This window comes from Panthera onca, chromosome D2 (genome assembly GCF_046562875.1).
Source record: "Panthera onca isolate mPanOnc1 chromosome D2, mPanOnc1 haplotype 2, whole genome shotgun sequence".
Classification (NCBI taxonomy): Eukaryota; Metazoa; Chordata; class Mammalia; order Carnivora; family Felidae; genus Panthera; species Panthera onca.
This window is the reverse complement of record NC_138349.1, coordinates 53,237,887-53,260,091: the sequence shown is the minus strand read 5'-3', so window position 1 is coordinate 53,260,091 and position 22,205 is coordinate 53,237,887. Positions and strand designations below refer to the sequence as shown.

The 22,205-nt window shown below is 39.7% G+C and overlaps 1 long non-coding RNA gene across 2 annotated transcripts in view; it reads right to left on the bottom strand.

Annotated features, from left to right (window-relative positions):
- Positions 1 to 445: 445 nt before the first annotated feature.
- Positions 446 to 22,205, bottom strand: part of LOC132685648 (uncharacterized) — a 65,846-nt gene continuing 44,086 nt past the window's right edge. The window contains exons 3-4 of one of the 2 annotated variants that reach the window (XR_009613238.2): positions 21,982 to 22,037; positions 446 to 2,302 (exon numbers count right to left, since the gene is read on the bottom strand). This is a non-coding gene — a long non-coding RNA (uncharacterized LOC132685648). Of the gene's footprint in view, positions 2,303 to 20,268; positions 22,038 to 22,205 lie in introns of those variants that run through there. The other variant, XR_009613237.2, reaches the window with a different exon arrangement.

Below are 22,205 nucleotides of genomic sequence, written 5' to 3'. Positions count from 1 at the left end.
TACAGAATCTGAAACAGGCTCCAGGCTCTGAGCTGTCAGTGCAGAGCCCGACACGGGGCTCGAACTCACAGACTGCGAGATCATGACCGAGCTAAAGTAGGACTCCCAACCGACTGAGCCACCTAGGTGTCCCGAGCATCTGACTTGATTTGGGCTCAGGTCATGATCCCAGGATTGTGGGATCATGTGTTACATGCTCAGTGTGGAGCTTGTTGAAGATTTTCCTTTTCCCTCTGCCACTCTCCCCCACTGGTGCACACAAGTGCTCTCTCTTGCTCGCTCTCTCTCTCTCAAAAACAAACAGAAAAATCAAATTCATTTACCCTTTTTTTATTTCTAAAATAGTTTTTTATTTATTTTATTTTTTAAATTTAAGTTAATATTTATTTATTTACTTATTTTCGTATTTATTTATTTAATTAATTAATTTACATCCAAGTTAGTTAGCATATAGTGCAACAATGATTTCAGGAGTAGATTCCTTAATGTCCCTTACCCATTTAGCCCATCTCCCCTCCCACAACCCCTCCAGCAACCCTCAGTTTATTCTCCATGTTTAAGAGTCTCATATTTTGTCCCCCTTCTTGTTTTGTATTATTTTTGCTTCCCTTCCCTTATGTTCATCTGTTTCATCTCTTAAAGTCCTCATATGAGTGAAGTCATATGATTTTTGTCTTTCTCTGACTCATTAATTTCACTTAGTATAACACCCTCCAGTTCCATCCACGTAGTTGCAAATGGCAAGATTTCATTCTTTTTGATTGCTGAGTAATACTCCATTGTATATACACACCACATCTTCTTTATCCATTCATCCATTGGTGGACATTTGGGCTCTTTCCATACTTTGGCTATTGTGGATAGTGCTGCCATAAACATGGGGGTGCATGTGTCCCTTCGAAACAGCACGCCTGTATCCCTTGTATAAATACCTAGTAGTGCAATTGCTGGGTCGTAAGGTAGTTCTATTTTTAGTTTTTTGAGGAACCTCCATACTGTTTTCCAGAGTGGCTGCACCAGTTTGCATTCCCACAAGCAGCGCAAAAGGGTTCCTCTTTTTCCGCATCCTCACCAACATCTGTTGTTGCCTTAGTTGTTAATGTTAGCCATTCTGACATGTGTGAGGTGGTATCTCATTGTGGTTTTGATTTGTATTTCCCTGATAATGAGTGATGTTGAGCATTTTTTCATGTGTTGGTTGGCCATCTGGATGTCTTCTTTGGAGAGGTGTCTATTCATGTCTTTTGCCCATTTCTTCACTGGATTGTTTTTTGGGTGTTGTGTTTGCTAAGTTCCTCATAGATTTTGGATACTAACCCTTTATCTGATATGTTGTTTGCAAATATCTTCTCCCATTCCGTCAGTTGGCTTTTAGTTTTACTGATTGTTTCCTTCACTCTGCAGAAGATTTTTATTTTGTTGAGGTCCCAATAGTTCATTTTTGCTTTTATTTCCCTTGCCTCCAGGGATGTGTTGAGTAAGAAGTTACTTAGGCCGAGGTCAAAGAGGTTTTTGTCTGCTTTCTCCTTGAGGATTTTGATGGCTTCCTGTCTTATGTTTAGGTCTTTCATCCATTTTGAGTTTTTTTTTATTTAAAAAAATTTTTTTAAACGTTTTATTTATTTTTGAGACAGGGAGAGACAGAGCATGAACAGGGGAGGATCAGAGAGAGGGAGACACAGAATCTGAAACAGGCTCCAGGCTCTGAGGTGTCAGCACAGAGCCCAACGCGGGGCTCAAACTCACGGACCGAGAGATCATGACCTGAGCTGAAGTTGGCCGCTTAACCCACTGAGCCACCCAGGCGCCCCATTTTGAGTTTATTTTTGTGCATGGTGTGAGAAAGTGGTCCAGGTTCATTTTTCTGCATGTCTCTGTCCAGTTTTCCCAACAGCATTTGCTGAAGAGACTGTCTTTGTTTCATTGGATATTCTTTCCTGCTTTGTCAAAGATTAGTTGGCCATTATGTTTGTAGGTCCATTTCAGGGTTTTCTATTCTGTTCCATTGATCTATGTGTCTGTTTTTGTGCCAGTACCATACTGTCTAGATGATTACAGCTTTGTAATACATCTTGAAGTCCAGAATTGTGATGCTTCCATATTTGGTTTTCTTTTTCAAGATTTCTTTGACTATTTGGGGGTCTTTTGGGGTTCCATACAAATTTTAGGATTGTTTGTTCTAGCTCTCTGAAGAATGCTGGTGATATTTTGACAGGGATTGCAAATTCCTTTACCCTTAAAGTAAAGGTCCCATCAACTTCTCTAATCATCTTCTTCCAAATTAACTATTATTTACTGTTAACTGGGGATTAGAAAGATAAAGTTTAATAACTGGAAAATAACCTTTAGCTTTCTCATAAAAATATCAATGAATCAGATATATTATAGAATACATAAAATTAATTAAATGTAGAAATGTAATTAAATATAATTAATTATACAAAATTAATAAATATATAGAATTAATATATTATAAAATATATTTAAATATTCATGGACCAGATATCAACCCAAGAGAAATGAATACTCATGTCCATATAAAAGCATGTATTTGAAGGGCGCTTGCCACTTTTAGTCAACTAACTTGAAAAATGGAAACCTGAGTATGGTAGAAGGGCCCACAGAGACTCCCTAATGAATACAAACAGGCCCATTAGGCCACCCACCTCACAATATCCATAAGGCCTAGCTGACCAATGAGTTACTTATACCTGGACATAGGTTCCAAAAAAGGAAAATTCCCATACCTTCTCACCTTCCCCCTTAAATACAGCTTCCCCACCCCCCACCTGCTGCCTCCTGGCAGGCATCTCTCCTTTGCTGTCCTGCCCATTGCTCCCTTGTGGTATAGTCAATAAACTTCTCTCTCTTTTGTTCTGCATTGGGGGAATTCTTTCACCGGCCTCTGATCAGGTCATCCCACAGAGATCATATGGAGAAGTGACTTAGAGACCAGGTAGAAAGGGAGAGACCCTGAGACTGCATGGGCAAAGAGGCCCCAGCCATCTCAGTGGCCTATTTCAGCCCTCTCCCTCTTCTAACCAACCTCAGCAAAGTTCCAAACATGTGAGTGTGCCATCTTGGATGTTCAGCCTAGGGGACACCCAAATGACTGCAGCTTCATCTGCCATCACAAGGAGCAGAACTCCCAACTGAGGCCAATCAATCCACAGAATCATGACAGATAATGCAATAAAGCCACTGAATTTTGGAGTGGTTTTATTATGCAGCCATAAATAATTGAAATGAAACATTTTGTTTTCTATTCCTCCAATCTTTTGGAGGTGTTGATGGGCTTTGCTATTCTTAGAGTTATTTGGGGGAAGAAAATGCCATTGTCTGTTTTTCTTTCTTTCTTTCTTTCTTTCTTTCTTTCTTTCTTTCGAAGCATGCGTGCAAGTGGAGGGGGGGGGTGCAGAGAGAGAGAGAGAGAGAATCCCAAGCAGGCTCTGCACTGTCACCACGGAGCCTGATGTGGGGCCTGAACTCACGAACCTTGAGGTCATGACCCGAGCCGGAATCAAGAGTTGGGTGCTTAACCAACTGAGTCACCCAGGTGTCCCTATTGTTTTTCATTTTTAATTTTTTTAAGTTTATCTATTTATTTTGAGAGAGAGAGAGAGAGAGAGAGAGAGAGAGCAGGGAGGGGCAGAGAGAGAGAGAGAGAGAGAGAGAGAGAGAATCCCAAGCAGACTCTGCACCATCACCACAGAGCCTGATGTGGGGCTTGAACTCATGAACCTTCAGGTCATGACCTGAGCTGAAATCAAGAGTCGGACGCTTAACCAACTGAGCCACCCAGGTGCCCTTTGTTTTTAATTTTTAAAACTTTATTTGGCAATAATTTCAAATCTACAAAAAAAGTTGCAAAGTAGTACACAGAGCTTCCGTATACCTTCCATCTTGATCCTCTACTTATTTCTCAATTATTTGAGAGTAAGTTGTAGACACAATGCCCCATTACCTTTAATATTCTAATTTGTATTTCTTGAGTGCAAGGATTCAGTATAACAATCAAAATCAGGAAATTAATGTTGATCCAATAATATCCAATCTATATACCCTACTCAAATCTTATGGTCTCAATAATGTCCCTTTTAGGTTCAGGATTCAGTTTACAATCATATATTGCGTTTAGTTGTGTCTCTTTAGTCTTCTTCAGTCTGGAACAGTTTCTCAATGTTTAATGATCTTTCATGATCTTGATAGTTTTGGAGAGCCCAAACCAATTGCTTTTGAGAATGTTTCTCAATTATGGGGAGTTGTCTGATGTTTCTTTATAATTTATGCATTTTGGCAGGAATCTTACAGAAGTGATGCTGTGCTAGTCTCCAGGAATCATACGAGGAGGCACATGATGTCAATTTGTTCCATTAATGATAATGTCAACTTTTATTACTTAGTTAAGATTATGTCTGCCAAGTTCTCTATTATAACATAATAAATTATTATTTTGTAGCAAGACTCTTTGAGATCATTTGACTATCTTGTTTCTTAGCAAATTTTTACCAGTTTACCATCAGTTAATGATTCTAGCTTGAATAAATTATTATTCTGATGATTATGAAATGGGAGTTTTCTAATCTTGTCATTCATTCTAGATTAGGTAGGATAGAGCTTTCCTTTCTCTCCAATTAATTAATCAATTAATTAATGTCAGTATGAACTTAGGATTTGTCTTTTACTCACAGGGTTACAATCTGTTATTATTATTTATTTTGATACTCAATTTGTCCCAGACTTACCAGCGGAAGCCACCTCAAGCTGGTTACTGTGTATTATACACATGCCCCCATAATTTTTCAAGCATTTGTTTTTAACCTTCTGGTGTCATAAAATGTTCCAAATACATACATCTTATATTTTCCTTGCTCTAGTCCTAGAGTCATATTGTGGCAAGGAGACCTGGTTCTTTTTAGCAGATAATGTTATCTAGAAAAAAAAAGATCTAAATCGGTTCATTGTTATCAGAATGCCATTGCTTCTAGACCCTCTTAGTGAACAGAGCTAGAACACACACACACACACACACACACACACACACACACACACACACACGCTTATATTTGTCTATCTAATCAGGCCATAAGACTGATATCTCCAGTTCCTTTGCAGCACTCCAGGATATATTCTGGACTTCCTAACTTCCATAGTTGTAACTCCTTTCTCTGATAGTGAGAAATCTGTATTTATTTATTTGTCTAACCCTGGACATGCCAACTTCCATCCTTTACTGGGTACCAGTGGAAAGCTCAGCCCTAATGAAGGGAAAGAGGAAGAGAAAAGAAAAGTCCTTTTTTTTTTTTTTCTATGTGTCAGAAACTTGAGCAACATATAGCAGACATTTATGTATATTTAACTTTTGACCAAGCAGTACACAGACCATTCACGTTTTTAAATAACACAAAGGACAAGCAGGTTTGCTTAAAGATCCATATATTATCATTAGCAAAGATTTTGGCAAACTAGATTTTCAGTGGCATCTCAAAAAGCAACAAAAGATACTAGATTGTGAACCAGAAGGAACTTGGTTTAATTTCTGTCTATAAGAGTCAGTGAAGCAACCGTTGGTAAATTTCTTAATTTCTCTGAAATGCAGTTTCCTCTTCTTAAAATGGAGATAAATGAAAGACATTATTCTGTTTAGGATAAATGAGATAAAATATATGCAGTGGCTTGCCTTGGTAGAAACTGGATCTTGAGCTTTTTTTTTTTAAGCCAAATAAAAACTATTACTTAAAAATTATAAGCAGTTCCTTCTTGCTAACAAGTGAAGATTTGGATACATATTGAAAGTTGGCCCCCCCTCTGTTCTGGAAAAGCCGTGACTGATTTAAAATTATGCAAACAAGTACACAGTATCCACCCTTTGTTCTTAGGAGAATATTGAATAAAATGTAGTGGTTTTCAATCAGGAAGTTATGTGTTTGATCATGTAAATTGGGTGTATCTTTAGTGTCCTTGAAGGGGAAACTGTTCTTTCTTCCATGAATCTAGGCTGCCCTATGCCTATAATTGTTACTCATTCTTGGGTAGTAGTGTAAAACTTTTTATTTGTTTGTTTGTTTTTTAGGAAGGAACGCTGAGGACTGCAGGAGAGACCACAGACATGAACTTCACCTCACGTTGGAGGAATGACTGTACACAATGATAGCTCTGGGCTATTATTGCCCTTCACATTATAATTTTTAAGACTGAATAAACCAGAATATATTGATACTGATCTGTTAGTTCAGGTCCATTGAAAAGCAAATCAAGATGCTATTAAATGTGCAACAAATTTATTAGGGAAAATGCTTGTGAGACAAATGGAGAGACAACAAAGAGAGTTTGGACAGTTATTTTCCAGACTATGGATGAAAAAGTAAAGTAATTCAGACTACAGAGGGTGGAGAATGAAGCAGATGCCCAGGAGAACAAGGGGCTCCAGAAGAAGGCACAGAGAAGATACCTGCTATTGTACTTGACTACTCCTGGATCCCTTTTGTTCTGTGTCTTATGAGGCTGGGCTGCACATCTTATCCTTGGATTGTGTCAGATACTCTACTATCTATGCAAAACATGGCTTTTTTGTTCAAGTCTTTTAAAAATATTTTTAAAGTTTATTTATTTTGAGAGAGGGAGAGAGCACAAGTGGGGGGGGGGGGTAGAGAGATTAGAGAGAGAGAATCACAAGCAGGATTCACACTGTCAGCGTAGAGCTGGGCACAGGGCTTGAATTCACCACCATGAGATCATGACCTGAGACGAAATGAGGAGTCAGCCACTTAACCGACTGAGCCACCCAGGCATCCCTGTTCAAGTTTTGATTCACACTGACCTGCCTGTACTCCTAGCAAAACTTTTCCAACTCTGGGACACTATGGATTCTGGGTTCCTCCTCCCTGGCAATGAGCCAGAGCAATTGTAAAGCTCCCACTGCTTGTTTCTCTTCTTTCAGGTGTTACTACCATGCACTGCCTATTGGCTAATGTTTGAAAATGATTGTTTCAAATGTTTTGTGTGGTTTTTCTTTAGTTTTTAGGTAAGAGGGTAAATCTGGTCCCTGTTACTCTGTCTTGGTCAAACTTGGAAGTTAACTTCCTATTTGTTTATGCCAGTCTTAGGGTTCTATTATTTGTAGCTAAAAGCATTCTTAATGGATACATGCCTCATTGAAATCATTCAGGTGACTAATTTATATTCTGACTAAAATATAATCTTTACTGTATATCAAACAAAGAGTAAAATGATATTAAGTGGTGACATACTAAGGTAATTATCATTAAAAAAGAGATGACTATCAACATCACTAAATTGATATATTGAAGGTTGTAGCTAATGCAATAAGATAAGAAAATAAGATGGAAATGCAAGCTGGTGCAGCCACTCTGGAAAACAGTATGGAGGTTCCTCAAAAAACTAAAAATAGAACTACCTTACGACCCAGCAATTGCACTACTAGGTATTTATCCAAGGGATACAGGCGTGCTGTTTCGAAAGGACACTTTCACCCCCATGTTTATGGCAGCACTATCAACAATAGCCAAAGTATGGAAAGAGCCCAAATGTCCATCGATGGATGAATGGATGAAGAAGATGTGGTGTGTATATATACAATGAAGTATTACTTGGCAATCAAAAAGAATGAAATCTTGCCATTTGCACCTATGTGGATAGAACTAGAGGGTATTATGCTAAGTGAAATTAGCCAGTCAGAGATAGACAAATAGCATATGACTTCACTCATATGAGGAATTTAAGAGACAAAACAGATGAACATAAGGGAAGGGAAGCAAAAATCATATAAAAACAAGGACGGGGACAAAACATAAGAGACTCATAAATATGGAAAACAAACAGAGGGTTACTGGAGGGGGTGTGGAAGGGGGGATGGGCTAAATGGGTAAGGGGCGTTAAGGAATATACTCCTGAAATCATTGTTGCACTATATGCTAACTAATTCGGATGTAAATTTAAAAAAACATAAAATTTTTAAAAAGATAAGAAAATAAGATATACAGGAATAAATATTGCAAATAAAGTGGCAACATGAATTTGATTTTTCAGATGATATGATTACATAACAGGAAAACCCAAGAGACTATCAAAAATACATCTTATTCACAGCCAATAAGAGAATTTATCTTACGGTAAATTTAAAAATAGCCTTTCTTTAAATTATAAATAATTTCCTAGAAAGGGTAATTTCAAAAGCTGTTCCAGTTATCAACATACTACGAATACCTAGAAATAAATTTAGTAAGATAATACCTCTTTGTGTGAAAAAAGCAATACATTTTATTGAAGGAATACAACACAAAACTTTCATAATTATCATATACAAAATCCTTATTTGCAAATACCATTTCCAAACATTTCTGAGGGTGGGGACTTGAAGATTTTCTCTCAAAGTCTTCCCTACCATTTTAGATCAGCTAAAGTTTGATAATGATCAAATAATTAGAAACTTCTGCCTGAGTTTCCTAGATTTTGCTTTGGTGCCCAGCCTAATGGTGTTCAAGCTGCTGTCCTTATTAGTGGCTTTTTGCACGTTTGAATGATGTCTGTTATTGATTGGCAAAATGCTGAATTGCCAAATACTGTACAGTGTTATATATTATGTGTGTATGTTAATACATACAGTTAACAGCTTAGTTGGTAAAGATGTGGATAAGATAGAAATTTGAAGAAGATAGCAAAGAACTCTTAAATGGTCTTAGCTGAAAGGGGATGGGAAGTGCATGGGTGCCATGCTTTGTGTGAATATTTTACCTAATTTATAAATTCCAGGATTTCTCTTAAGTGAATTTCTGAAAATCATGGCATTCCTGTACTAGCCAAAGAAGTTTTATTTATAGAAGCATAGAAATCCATACTGTATATTGTTCTTACAGATGGAATCGATAGTTTTCTAGATTAGTGTTTATCAAATGCCAGATCTTGTACTGATTGTGTCAGAATCACCAAGGGACCTTACTAATAATACATATTCTTTGGCTCCATCAACTGAGTCAGAGTATTTTGGGCAGGGTCTAGAAGTTTGTATTTTGAAAAAGCTCCCTTAGTTTATTCTGAGGTGTACCCACATTTTAGAAATAAATATCTGGAAGACTCCATACCACCTAAATGTTTTGCCTGTTGTCCTACCACAATGTCTGAAATTCTCATGTTATATTTAAATGTTGAAGGCTGTGATTGATGCATAAATGTTATCAATGTGTATTAAGCAGTGTTCCTTCACTTGTCAGGGACAAAGACCGAACTTTAGCAAACTGGCTAACACAACTGAGAAGAGGGAGGAGAGATTTTTTCAGTCCTGGCTTGCTCCAATAATTCAAATGATGTCATCAGGGATTGGGGCTTTTCATTTCTTAGAAGGCTGCCTCCACTTAATGGGGAAGAAAGTTGTTTTTAGGCTTTCCTAAAACATGATTTGCAACCTGGAGGTAGAGAGGGAAGACAGGGAGTGAGTGACAGAAAGAGAGAGACAGGGGGAGAGAGAGAGAGAGAGGGAGAGAAATAATTTTCTAATAGCTCAGCATGAGAGTTCCCAAGAAGCTCTAGGCAATCATGCATCACATGCATATCACTGGGTGAGAAAGGGGTGTGGTCAACTTCATCTCAACCATCTTGAATAGGTTCTCTTTAGGAAATAAGGGTTTTGTCACCAAATAAAGATGAATGTGATGCTGAGAAGTCAAAATAAAAGATGGTTTATACAAAGTGATATGATAGGGGCAAAGAATGCATCAGCACAGACCAGTGGTTCTCGTAGCATAGTCCAGGGACTGCTTTGAGTGTCTGAGATACTTTCAGGAGGTCCACATTATTTTTCATAAAAATATATTATTCTGGGGTGCTTGGGTGGCTTAGTTGGTTGAGTGACTGACTCTTGATTTTGGCTCAGGTCATGATCCTAGGGTCATGGAATCAAGTCCCACATTGGGCTCCATGCTGAGTATGGAACCTGCCTGGGGTTCTTCCACTCCCTCTGTCCCTTTACCCTGCTTGCAGCTCTCTCTCTCTCTCAAATAAAAACAATTAAAATATGTTATTTATGTTAATGCATGATGGGTTTATCATTATTTTTAAAAATTAATTAATAAATATATAAAGTTTTATCAATTTCTTTAAAGCAGTAAATACTGATAAGTATAATCACATAAACAAAAGATATTTGGAGTCCTCAATAATTTTTAGAAATATACAGAGGTCCTAGAGATGCCTGGAAGGCTCAGTCGGTTAAGCATCCAACTTCAGCTCAGGTCATGATCTCGTGGTCGGTGAGTCTGAGCCCCGCGACGGGCTCTGTGCTGACAGCTTGGAGCCTGAAGCCTGCCTCAGATTCTGTGTCTCCCTCTCTCTCTGCTCCTCCTCTGCTCGTGCTCTATCTCTCTCTGTCTCTCAAAAATAAATAAACAACAACAACAAAAAGAAATATACAGAGATCCTAAAAAAGAAAAAAGTATATGGAGATCCTGAGACCAAAAAGTTTGAGAATTGCTGGCATATGCAAAAATTAGCCATTCATCAATTTTGTTATGTAGTAGTTTTACTCACAGCGCAATTCTTGGATCTGCAAAAATATTGCTGAAAGAAGTTCTCTGTACATAAGAATCTAGGAGGACTGAAAGTTCTTTTTTGATGGATTACAAAAACCCATGGGAATGAGGGAGATAGGAGGAACCCTTTCTCCACACAGCTAAGAAAACAATGTCCTCTGATTATTCCTTTGCCATTATAAGTAGTTAAAATTTACAAATTAAATGTTGTTTGGAGGGGCATCTGGATGGCTCAGTTGATTGAACATCTGACTCTTGGTTTCAGCTCAGGTCATGATCTCAAGGTTCATGGATTTAGGCCCCATGTTGGGCTCTGCACTGATAGCATGGAGCCTGCTTGGGATTCTCTCTTTCTGCCCCTCCTGTGCTTGTGTGCACACGTGTGCTCTTTCTCTCTCTCTCAAAATAAATAAATAAACTTAAAAAAAAATAAAGATTGTTTGGAAATGTTTAAAAGATAAGGTTGAGTTTTCAGTCATTTTCAAAAGAACAGCAGGAGAGGCTAATAAGTAAAATATCAGAGTAAGCAGTAGTATAAGAAAGTTGGAAGCAAGAAATATTACTTAAAAATTTTTTTTAAAACATTTATTTATTTTTGAAAGAGAGACACACACACACACACACACACACACACACACACACACACACACAGAGTGTGAGTGGGGGAGGGGCAGAGAGAGAGGGAGACACACAATCTGAAGCAGGCTCCAGGCTCTGAGCTGTCAGCACAGAGTCCAATATGGGGCTCTTGGATGCTTAACCGACTGAGCCACCCAGGCATCCCAGAAATGTTACATTTTAAAAATGGCTTCCACGGGGCACCTGGGTAGCTAAGTGGGTTAAGCATCCAACTTTGACTCAGGTCATGATCTCATGGTTCCTGAGTTCGAGCCCCACATGGGGTTCTCGGCTATTACCACAGAGCTTGCTCCAATCCTCTGTTCCTCCCTCTCTCTCTGCCCCTCCCTCACTTGCATGTGCTGGCGCTTTCTTTCTCTCTCAAAAATAAACATTAAAACAGTTTTTCAAGTGGCTTTCAAGAAAAATGAGTATATATGTGTCCAACCAAAAGACATATATGATTGTTCATAGAAGTTTTATTTATATAGTCAAAATGTGGGAAAAAATTAAATTTACACCAACAGTAGAAAAGATATATTTTGGTATATTTATGAAATAAAATACTATACAACAATAACAAAGAACAGACTATTTCTAGATGTAAGCATATGGTGAATCTCACAGATATAACAGTGAGTGGAAGAAGCCAGGAACAAATGAGTGTATCCTGTATGAATTCAATTACATAAATTTCAAGAACAGGTAAAGCTAACTTATGATGATGATAAAGGTCAGATTAGTGGATATGTTTGTGGAAGGGGCCTAGTACACATCTATTCCTGTGTAAAAAAATACCTGAAATCTTAATGCTGTGAAACAACAAAAATGGTTACTATATCAGATAAATATCTGTGGGTCAAGGACTTAGGAGTAGCTTATCCAGGTAGTTCTGGTTCAGGGTCTCTCCTCTTATGAGGTTGTAGTCAAGATGTCAACCAACTTGGCGGTCATCTGAATGTTATCTTTTAATACCATTTTTACAAAAAAACACAACGGTTTGGAGGCAATTGGCTGGGTTAGTCGGTGGAATGTGTGACTCTTGATCTCAGGGTTGTGTGAGTTTGAGCCCCATTTTTGGCATAAAGATTACTTAAAGAAATTTAAAAAAAGCAGTGGTCTTCCTACATATGTTGCTAGACTGGAAGGTCTGTCTTGCTGTTTTGGTGCACTTGGCACAGTCTGGCACAGAGTAGATTCCCTATATCAATGTAGCCTTTTTGGTTGCAAGTGAAAGAAAACCCAAATCAAACTGTTTTAAACCACAAGAGGGATTAATTTGCTCAGTGTGCTGGTTAAATTGGTGTCAACTAGCCTGGGCCATGGGGTGCCTGGATATTTGGTCAAATGTTATTCAGAGTGTTTCTGTGAGAGTGTTCTTGGATGAAACTAACATTTAAATTGGTAGACTCAGTAAAGCAGATTGCCCTCTAATGTGAGTGGGCCTCATCCAATCAATTGAAGGCCTGAATGAAGCAAAAAGAGTGACCCTCCCCCAAGTAAGAGAGAATTCTTTCTTTCCTCACTAATTCCAACAGGGACATTAGCTTGTTTCCTGCCTTTGGACTAAAAGTGAAACAGGTTTTTTTTTTCTGGGCCTTGAGCCTGTCACCCTTTGACAGGAATTACACCATCAACCCTCCTGGTTCTCAGGCCTTCAGACTTAGACTAGAACTAAAACATTCCTCTCCTGGGTCTCCAGATTGCCAATCATCCTGCAGATCTTAGGACTTGTCTTCCTCTATAATGGCATGAGCCAATTCCTTATAATAAATCTCTTTGGTTCCTACTTGCTCTGTTTCTCAAGAGAACCCTGACCAATATATTCGGTAAATGAAAAATCCTGAGGTCAGTCTGGCTTTAGGTGAGGATTGAGTCCAAAATAAAAATTTCACTGAAGACAAATTTCTCTGTCTCTCTCTCACTTCTTGGTGTTGCCTTCAAATTCAAGCTCCTGTGGTGTTCCCCAGAGCTCCAAACTTTTTCCTAATGAAATAAAAATGACTGCAGATGCTTCCTGCTTTCATATCATGCCTTGAAGGAAAAAGAAAGCATGTCTTTGGTAGCTCCTACACCTGAGACCTGAGAGTCACTCTTTCTCATGTTGGGCCAAATTGAGTCAAATACTTATTCCTGAACCAAACACTACGAGCAGGTGGATAGACAGTATTGATTGGCCCATGCCTGTCAAGAACTATCCCTGGAGCTATATTCTTGTGTATCAGAAAGGGGCAAGGACTTACATTAGGAAAATGGAAGCTTTACTAGATCTCTTAGCTTCGTTTCATTAAGGCAGAATTTATCACTTGGCTATCCTAGCTGCAGGAAAGCTTGGGTAATTTAGTATGTTTAGCTGGGTTCTGATAGGAGGAAGGATAAATACATTTTAGGTGGACAGCTAGCAGTGTCTTTTATACTAACAATAAAGAGTGGGATTACCATAATTGGTTTAGACAAAGCATAGTTCATCCCTTAGGTTTGGGTAGGGTTCCACCTTCTCTGAGCATTTTTGCTTTTCTGGCAGGTTAGATTTTCCAAATGTCTCCTTAAATGTGACTGATACTTTTACATCAAGGAAGAAATGAGGTCCATGTTCCCTTTCTGAAATCTGGGTGGGCCTATCTATGTATGATTCAGGTGGGAGATGATATTTGTGATTTGCACGGCTAAGTTAGAAAAGGTGATACAGCTTCTGCCTAGCTCTTGATCTCTTGAGAGATGTGCTTTTTGAAGTACTGAGTCCTATATAAGAAGTCTGGCTACCCTGAAGTAAGCGTGTTTGAGAGATAATGGTGAGGGGACCACATAGATATAGAAAGAGATTCTCTCTCTTTTCTTTCTTTCTTTCTTTCTTTTTTTAATTTAATTTTGTCTTAAATTTATTTTTGAAGGAGAGAGAAAGGGGCGCCTGGGTGGCGCAGTCGGTTAAGCGTCCGACTTCAGCCAGGTCACAATCTCGCGGTCCGTGAGTTCGAGCCCCGCGTCAGGCTCTGGGCTGATGGCTCAGAGCCTGGAGCCTGATTCCGATTCTGTGTCTCCCTCTCTCTCTGCCCCTCCCCCGTTCATGCTCTGTCTCTCTCTGTCCCAAAAATAAATAAAAACCGTTGAAAAAAAAAAAATTTAAAAAAATTGAAGGAGAGAGAAAGACAGAGCATGAGCGGGGGAGGAGCAGAGAGAGAGGGAGACACAGAATTCGAAGCAGGCTCCAGGCTCTAAGCTGTCAGCACAGAGCCCGTTGCAGGGCTCGACCTCACAAACTGTGAGATCATGACCTGAGCCGAAGTCGGAAGTCGGACGCTCAACTGACTGAGCCACCCAGGCACCCCTCTTTCTTTCTTTCTTTCTTTCTTTCTTTCTTTCTTTCTTTCTTTCTTTCTTTCTTTCTTTCTTTTTTTGAGAGAGAAGATAGAGCATGAGTGGGAGATGGGTCTAGGGAGGCAGAGAGAGAGAATCTTAAGCAGGCTCTACACCCAGCACAGAGCTTGATGTGGGGCTTGATCTCATGATGAGATCATGACCTGAGCCAAAATGAAGAATCCTATGCTTAACCAACTAAGCCACCCAGGTGCCTCGAAATAGAAAGGGATTTTTGAAAGGCTCTACCATGTAAGACCCCAGTTTTTCTAATCTTCCCAGTCCAGGCATCAAACGTGTGACTGAAGGAGCTTGGAGATGACCCCAGCTGACTGCAACATTATGAGAGACTCTAAGCTAGAACTTCCCAGCCAAGCCACTTCCAAATTCCTGAACCATAGAAAACATGAGAGAGAATAAAGGATTATTTTGGAGTAATTTATAATGTTTATTTCTTTTTGAAGGAGAGAAAGACAGAGCATGACTGGGGGAGGGGCAGAGAGAGAGGGAGACACCGAATCTGAAACAGGCTTCAGGCTCTCAGCTGTCAGCACAGAGCCCAACATGGGGCTGGAACTCACGAGCCATGAGATCATGACTTGAGCCAAAGCCCGACTCTTAACTGACTGAGCCACCCAGGTGCTCCTGTTTCGGAGTAGTTTATAGACAGCAATAGATAACTAATACACCTCTCCAAACTATGAGATTCTACAAACTAAGGATGAAGGAGAGAATGTCTATTGGGTAGGCAAACAGTAGCATTTGCCCCTCTCATAAGTAAAAATGTGTTAAAACAATAATTCTATGTCTATAAAAATAAAAATACAAGACTATTTTTCAAAGGATTATTTACAATAATGAAAAGTTGGAGACAACTTAAATGTCCAATAAGAAGATGTTTAAATAAATTATGATTCTTGCATACTTTAAAATGGCTATAAACTCTAAAAAATAAAGTTTTGGAGAATATTCAATGTCATGAGCACATGTTCTTGATATAATAATGTTGAGGTGAAAATAGCAGGAATAAAAATTGAACACTATACTTTAAAAGGGTAAATTTTATGGTGTGTAAATTATCTCAGTAAAAAATTTGTGTGAGAAAAAAATGAACACACACATAAAAATATATATGGGCAGAGAAAAGCCTGAAAGGTAATATATTAAAATGTTATTAGTAGCTATCTCTGGGAGCCGAAATTTTACGTAATTTTTAATAACCTTCTTTGTAGCTTTCTCACAGAGTAGAAGGTTGAAGTGCAATAAAAAAGTGAGAACACTGGAAAAATGTGAAGCTGAAAATGATTTAAATCCATACTGAATTTTTAAAAAATTGGTGAATAAAGGAAAAGATCAGGATAAGATAGTTCTATTTTTTATTTTTTGAAGAGCCTCCCTCCTGTTTTCCATAATGCCTGTACCAATTTACATTTCCAACAGGGAATAAAGATTCACTTTTCTCCACATCCTTGCCAACACTTACTATTTTTTGGCTTTTTGATAATAACCATCCTAACAGATGTGAAGTGATATTTCAACGTGGTTTTGATTTGCATTTCCCTGATGATTAGTGATGTTGAGTGCCTTTCCATATACCTGTTGTCCGCTTAGATATCTTCTTTGGATAATGCAATCCCACTTCTGGTTATAAATCCAAAAGACATGAAATCTACATCTTGAAGAGATATTTGTACTCCAATTTTTTAAAAAAGTAAAAAAAAAAAAAGAAAAAGAAAAGAAAGAAGCGTGATTACCAGGGGGTGGGGGGTAGTGGGAGAAATGGGGAGATGTTTGTCAAGGGTACAAACTTCCAGTTATAAAATGAATAAGTTTTAGAGATCTAACATACAGCATGATAACTATAGTTAATAATAATGTATTGTATATTTATAAAGGGTAGATTTTAAGTATTCTCACAAGAAAAAATGTTAACTATGTGAATGTGTGAAATAGCTTGATTGTAGTAATCATTTCACAGTATGAATATATATCAAAACACTACATTGTATAGCATATATATGTGTGTGTGTGTGTGTGTGTGTGTGTGTGTGTGTGTGTGTGTGTATGTTTTGTTAATTATACCTCAATAAAGTTAAGGGTAACAAAGAAGAAAAGAGAAGAGCCCTGCTGTTTTCAAAGTGATGGGGGAAGTGGTTGTGGTTTCGGGTGGGGGTGGAGGGAGGAGTGTGGTGTACATGTAGCATTTGGGGAAGAAAGAAAGAACTACTGATTGAGCCACTGTGTGGTTCTGATGTGGGGACAGTGTGGGGAAGAGGTTGGTGAGATGGTATAAACAGAGAAGGTACATCTGTGTGAGTTGGGGGATGCAGTGTGTGCGTGTAAATTGTAGATTTACCAAAGTGGGCGTGAAGTATACTAGAGAGTATTGAGAAGGTATAAGCCAATCCTCAGGCCCATAACTGACATAGAGCAGTCCGAAAACTAATTAGGAGAGCATAGAAACTAAACTAAACAACTAAATACAGAAGACTTAGATTTTATACCCAGCTCTCTCCCTGATTAAAATTTCCACATATTGTATTCATACTGACAGTTGCTACTATGTCTCAATTTCCCAGTCTGTGTAATAAAAGAGAGCTGTACTTCCTGTTTTTCACGTAACCTGGAGAACTGCTACGGACTTAGAAGAATTTAAAGCTTCCCATGCTATGGGGCACTGTGTGAAATAATTGCCATCATCAAAAACTCTTCCCCTGGGGCACCAGGATGGCTCAGTTAAGCGTCCGAGTCTTGATTTTGGCTCAGGTCATGATCTCACAATTCGTGAGTTCAAGCCTCGTGTCCAGCTCTGCACTGACAGTGTGAAGCCTGCTTATGATTCTCTGTCACCCTGTCTCTGCCTCTCCCCCACCCTCTCTTTCAAGATAAATAAATAAACATTAAAAATAAAACTCTTCCTCAATTATTTTTTACCGAGAAATGCTAAATTTTTACATATCTTACAATGTACCCTGTCATTAGTGGCCTTCAGACTAATTATATGGCAGAGCGATGTTGAGCCAGCTGTAACCACGAGCAAATGTCACACAGTCCTTAACCTCTGCAGGTTATAATCTTGTGGAAATTTATCTTTTCATTCTTATCTTTGAGCCATGTGAACATTCACTTTAGTCTGATGACACTAGTCCCCCTCATCCAAAGCTTCAACTTGGGGGCTTTCAGTGACCTACAGTCCACCGTGGCCCCGAAGCAGCTGCTCTTCCTTCTGACAGACATCAGAAGGGCAATAGCAGCCTACACTTCCTCACAGCACCTATGTCCTTCACCTCATTTGTCCCATCATGCAGGCATTTTATCATCTTAGAGCATCACAAGAAGAAAGGTGAATATCGCATGGCAAGATATTTTGAGAGAAAGACCATAGTCACCAACTTTTATTATAGTATATTGTTGTAATTGTCCTCTTTTATTATTAGTTATTGTTGTTAATCTCGTACTGTGCTTAATTTATAAATCAAACTTTATCATAGGAAAAAAACCAGTGTATATAGGGTTCGATACCATCTGCAGTTTCAGATATCCACTGAGGGTCTTAGAATGTACTCTCCTGTGCATAAGGGTAGACTACTATAATTTAATCATGTCCCAGAACATGCTGCCACCTCTAGGTGCCTTCCTAACCAAACATTCTTCCTTTGCAGCTACACTGATTTCACTGTCCCATCAACTCTTTTTTATCCTTAGGTCCTTATCGTGATCTCTTCCTGCTTGGTACATGACAACATGGTCTTCACCACATTATTTGTGACTTAGTTTCTTAGTCTAGTGTAGGCTGTGAATTGACCTTTGTTAATGTTTTCCTCGTGCTGACTTTGTGCTAAGCCCTTTCCATTAAAAAAGGTCCAAAAGATTACTATCCCTATTTTAGAGATGAGAAAACCAAAGCTTTGTAACTTGCCATGTGTCAAATTGGAACAGTGTGGCTAAGTGCCCAGCTATAAATCTGGGGTTCTATTACTGTGGAGAAAGAGCAGAACAAGTATGGGGGACATTTAGCAGTCTCTGTAATAGGAGAGAAATGTAAAGTGGTCATGTAATAAAAGGGCAATTGTGATAAGTTTTAAGAAGGAAAAAGGGTTTGTATAAATAGTTCATGCCAGCGTTTTGTGGTAGGAAGTCATATAGAAAGGACTAGTAGACCTTGGGGGCGCCTGGGTGGCTCAGTCGGTTGAGTGTCCTACTTTGGCTCAGGTCATGATCTCACAGTTCATGGGTTCGAGCCCTGTGTTGGGCTCTGTGCTGACAGTTCAGAGCCTGGAGCCTGCTTCAGATTCTGTGTCTCCCTCTCTCTCAGCCCCTCCCCTGCTCACATTCTGTCTCTCTCTCTCTCTCTCTCAAAAATAAACATTAAAAAAAAAAAAAAAGAAGTAGACCTTGAAGGTAGGTGCATTAGTATTCTATTGCTATGTAACAAGTTACCTCACAACACTCATGTTCATCTCACAGTTGTAAAGGTCAGATGTTTGTCCTTTATGGTGTGGCTGGGTTCAGTGTTCATTATCACATTCTGAAATCAAGGTATCCAATGGACTGAGTTCTCATCTGGGGGCTCTGTGGGAAAATCTGTTTCCGAGATCACTCTTCTCCTCCTCCTCCTCCTCCTCCTCCTCCTCCTCCTCCTTCTCCTTCTCCTTCTCCAGAGAGAGAAAGAGCATGAGCACGTGAACAGGGCAGGGGCAGAGAGAGAGAGAGAGAGAGAGAGAGAGAGAGAAAGAGAGAAAGAGAGAATCTTAATCTTAAACAGGCTTCACACTGGGTGTGGAGGAGGGGCTCAATCCCATGAGCCTGGGATCACGACCTGAGCTGAAGTCAACACTTGGATGCTCAACCAGCTGAGCCACCCAGGCACTCCCCCAAGATCATTCTACCTGTCAGAATTTAGTTCCTTGTAGCTGTGGGAATGAGGTCTACGTTTTCCTGTTGTCAGCCAGGGTCTACTTGCAGTTCCTAGAGGCAGCCTGCATTCCTTGACATGTGACTTCCTGCATCTTTAATCTATCGACAGCTTGTTAAATCCTTCCTGTGGTTCTAATCTTTAACTACCTCATGACCAGCTGAAGAAAACTCTTTGCTTTAAAGAGGCTAATATAGGCACCTGGGAGGATCAGTTGGTTAAGCGTCCAACCCTTTTTTTTTTTAATGTTTATTTATTTTTGAGACAGAGAGAGACAGAGCATGAACGGGGGAGGAGCAGAGAGAGAGGGAGACACAGAATCGGAAGCAGGCTCCAGGCTCTGAGCTGTCAGCACAGAGCCCGACGCGGAGCTTGAACTCACGGACCGAGAGATCATGACCTGAGCTGAAGTCGGACGCTTAACTGACTGAGCCACCCAGGCGCCCCAAGCGTCCAACTCTTGATTTCAGCTCAGGTCATGATCATGGTTTGTGGGATCAAGCCCCAAATTGGGCTCTGCACTGACAGAGCAGAACCTGCTTGGCATTCTCTCTCTTTCCCTCTCTCTGCCCCTCCCCTTCTCGTTTTCTCTCTCTCTCTCAAAATAAATAAATAAACTTAGAAAAAAAGGACTGATGTGATTAGGCCAGACTTGCCTGGATAATCTCCTTATTTTAAGGTCAACTGTGCTATATAACATCACCATGTGTAGATAAAGTCCATTACATTTGCAGTTCTGAGGATTATACCAGGGATAGGAAATCTAGACAGACATCTTAGAATTTTACCTACCACAGTAGATAAGACTTAGACAACCAGAGAGAGGTTTTAGTTGGAAAAGAAATATAGGCAAAAGCTGAAAAGAAAAATTCCACCGGCAATTTTGTGACTGTTGTGACTGCTGTAATCATAGTAACAGCTCCCTTTTCCTGAGGGTCTCCTAGGTGCTTTACACAAATTCATTTAACAATCCTTACATCAGCTCTATAAGGGTGGTATCATTCTACTTTTACAAAGACAGAAATTCAGGGAGAGAGAAGAAAAGCTACTTGTCAGAGTTCTATCCCAATCGAATTGTGAAGCTGGGATTATGGCTTGAACTCTAGATGACTCCAGCTCTTTGCACTATTTAACCCACCTTTCTGTGGGTCTGGATGAGGAAGGAGAAGGCAAGGAGGTTGGTCTGAACACAGACTGTGGAGGACGTTGACGTTAACATAGGTTAAAAGTTGCCATGGAAGATTTTGGATGGTGTGCATGAGTGTGGGGGAGGAGGTGGACAGACGTGGACACGGATGTGGATGGAGGGGAGCATGTGGCTTGGACATCCCATGTGGTATTTTAGGGAGGTTAATATGGTTAGTCTGGAGTAGCCGGGAGTATAAAATTGGAGGCAGGGATGATATATTACAGTTAGAAGTCTATTGCATGATTAAGTCTCTGAGTCTTGCTGCTGATTTGCAGGAAATACATGGGCCAGAAGAAAGTGTTAAACTACACTTAAGTATATAATTATTAAAGTGGGGGCAGAGTAAGGATTACAGAAAAAAGATCATATGTAATTCCATTGCCCATATATTACTATTACTACGTGAGATAAGCAGAGAAAACAGCTTTGGTAGCTGTGGTAGACTAGACAAAAATGTTATTAGTTTTGAAGAGAGGATCCATCAGGCAAGGGAGTTCCTGCGAGCTGTTTAGTAATCAAGAGTTAGTCATGGTCAGACTAACATGGTTACTAGCTGTGTAACTAGGGTGAGGTTCACAGGCCGGGGTGGTTGCACAGGGCCCTGCACTCATAAGAGCTTCACATTTGAGGTGTAATGCTCGTGGGTTATTGTCTTAGTTTTTATAGTTTTATCTTTGAGGGGCCTCTGGGTGGCTCAGTCAGTTAAGAGTCTGACTTCGGCTCAGGTCATGATCTCATGGTTCGTGAATTCAAGCCCCATATCGGTCGTCAGCGCAGAGCCCGCTTCGGATCCTCTTTCCTCTTCTTTCTCTGCCCCTCCCCCACTCGTTCTCTCTTTCTTTCTCTCTCTTTCTCAAAAAATAAAAAAAAATAAAAAAAAAAACCCAACTTTATCTTTGAGTTTGTATTTTAGAAGTCCAATGAGACAATGGAGCATACATCGGGGGTTTGGAATCTCCACTTTTGCACGGTCCTGTCTCTCACCACCTCCTGTGGATGGGTTTTAGGTAGCCTGCTCCCCCAGCCTCTTGGTCCCCTGCCCCCACTAACCTTTTCTTTCCCACTCCTGTCCAGTGACCACAGCTGGTTTCTGTTCTGCCTTCTGCCTTAGGCAGGATTCCATGTGGGCTCCTCATAGCATCTAGAGGTGAGGGATTATGGTGGCCATTCCCAACTCAAGCTATCAGGGCCACAGCATGTTTGAGAGCTGTTAGGTGGCCATGGGTCTCTTTCCCTCCCTTGATGCAGTTACTTAGTGAGTCTCAGTGTTGAGGTAAGCATGTCTTTTGAGGTCACCCATCTGCTGAGGGTTGTGGAAGAAGGCCTATTGGAAGGGAAGATGCCTGGCTTGGTTTCCTTACCTTTAGCCGGTCCTAGGTGAAACTTTAGATGAACGACAGAGCTTCAGTTTCCTTATCTGTAACATGGGGGAGAATAAAGTAGTATAAACTGCATATACCTCAGTTTGAATAAGGGTTTACACAGTGCCTAGAACTTATAAAGTATAAATAAATGTTAGCTTAAAATAGATATAGAATTCTGTTACCTATAAGGATATGGAAGTAGTAGCCAAACAGTGACGACA